We start from the raw sequence: 1,981 nt of genomic DNA, 5'->3' as shown, positions 1-1,981 counted from the left end.
ATCCATCCAAAGTCGTAGGATGAATACCTTACTACCTTTTCATTTGTTTATTACTAATGAAGATAACATGCTGAAATGTTCGCGGACTTAATAAGTCGGAGAAATGTCGGGAGCTCAACAGAATAATCAAGTCTGCCGCATGTGATATTGTTATTCTAGTGGAAACGAAAATTAAACAATCGCGCGTTCAAGCTTAAAAGAATTTAATATGGCCGGACGCAGAACTGTTTACCAATGACTCAAATGAAACTTTTGGTAGAATATGGGTCTTATGGAATCCTAACTCTATTAATGCTTGGTTTATTTCTGCTACTGATCAATTCATTCATCTTAAGGTAGAGGATAAAAAGAATGGCTGTCAATTCAATTTCACTGGTATATATGCTTCAAACAGTATGCAAGAAAGAAATACTCTTTGGTCTGACCTGACTAATATTGTAAATGGCTGTCTCAATGTACCTTGGATTGTTCTTGGAGACTTTAATACTGTTCGGTACACAAATGAAAAAGTGGGGGGTAGACAACTTTCAGAAAGTCAGCTTCAAAGTTTTAATGATTACATTGACACTACAGCATTGTTTGATATGAAATCTGTGGGTAATTGGCTCTCCTGGAGTAATCAAGGTGCTGCTAACAGAAAAATAGTGGCTCGACTTGATAGGTGTTTGATTAACCATGAATGGTTAACAGTTTACCCAGATTCACTTCTTGAGTATGGTGCTCCTTTGTTTTCTGACCATTCTTTAATGTATATACACGCAGAAAAAGCGACACCAAGAGGCAAGAAACCGTTTAGATTCTTTAACATGTGGAGTACTCATCCTCAATTTCTTGATGTTATCAGATCTGCTTGGAATGTTAATGTGCATGGATCTCCCCCTTACATCTTATGTCAAAAGCTCAAAGCCTGTAAAGCAGCACTAAAGGAGTGGAATACAAATACCTTTGGCAATATTACCACCAGAGTTCAATTTTGCAGAAAGGAACTAATGTCATTGCAACATGAGCTGCAACTTCAGCCAAATGATGAAAATATTATCTACAAAGAGACGGAAGCCAGAAATAACTTCATGCAAGCCTTAAAACAGGAGGAAAGTTTTGCAAAGCAGAAGTCTCGACAGCATTGGCTTACACTAGGGGATTCCAATACTAAATTTTTCTATGCTTCAATTGCTACTCGAAGGGCTGTTAACCGTATCAGCAAATGCAGAGACAAAGATGATAATCTTATTGAGAATTTAGATGAGGTTAAAGCACACACAGAGCAATTTTTTTATTCCTTACTCAATCAAGCTGGGAAACCTAATAACATTCATGTGGAGCCGACTAGAAAACTTGATTCGGAAGCTATTTCAATCCTCAATGCCCCAATTACAGATGACGAAATTGTATGTGTTGTCTTTAAGTCACCAAAGCACAAAAGCCCAGGTCCAGATGGATTTCCAGCTGAATTTTACCAAATTGCTTGGTCTATTATTGGAAATGATGTGATCAAAGCTTGCCAACATTTTTTCTCTTCAGGTCATATTCTTAGAGAGATGAATTGCACTTTTATTTCTTTAATTCCGAAGAATGCAGGGGCTGATTCACTAGAGAACTATCGACCCATATCATTATGCAACTTTATATACAAGATCATCTCCAAAGTATTGGCAAATAGAATGCAAAAGGTATTACACAAGATCATTAGCCCAAATCAAGCTGCTTTCATCAAAGGGAGAAGTATACATCATAACATTTTGCTTGCTAATGACTTGGTCAAAGATTTGCATTCAAAAGCAAGAGGGACAAAAATCTGCATTAAAGCTGATCTAAGGAAAGCCTTTGATTCAGTTAATAGGAAATTTATCTATAAGATGCTCCTTGATATGAACTTCCCACAGCAATGGATTAATTGGATTCAATCTTGCCTAGAAACTCCAAAGTTTTCGATACTCTTTAATGGCTCACCTATTGGTTTTTTTGGGAGCACGAATGGCAT

The sequence above is a fragment of the Musa acuminata genome, chromosome BXJ3-4 (assembly GCF_036884655.1).
Source record: "Musa acuminata AAA Group cultivar baxijiao chromosome BXJ3-4, Cavendish_Baxijiao_AAA, whole genome shotgun sequence".
Lineage (NCBI taxonomy): Eukaryota > Viridiplantae > Streptophyta > Magnoliopsida > Zingiberales > Musaceae > Musa > Musa acuminata.
This window is presented reverse-complemented; position numbering follows the sequence as displayed.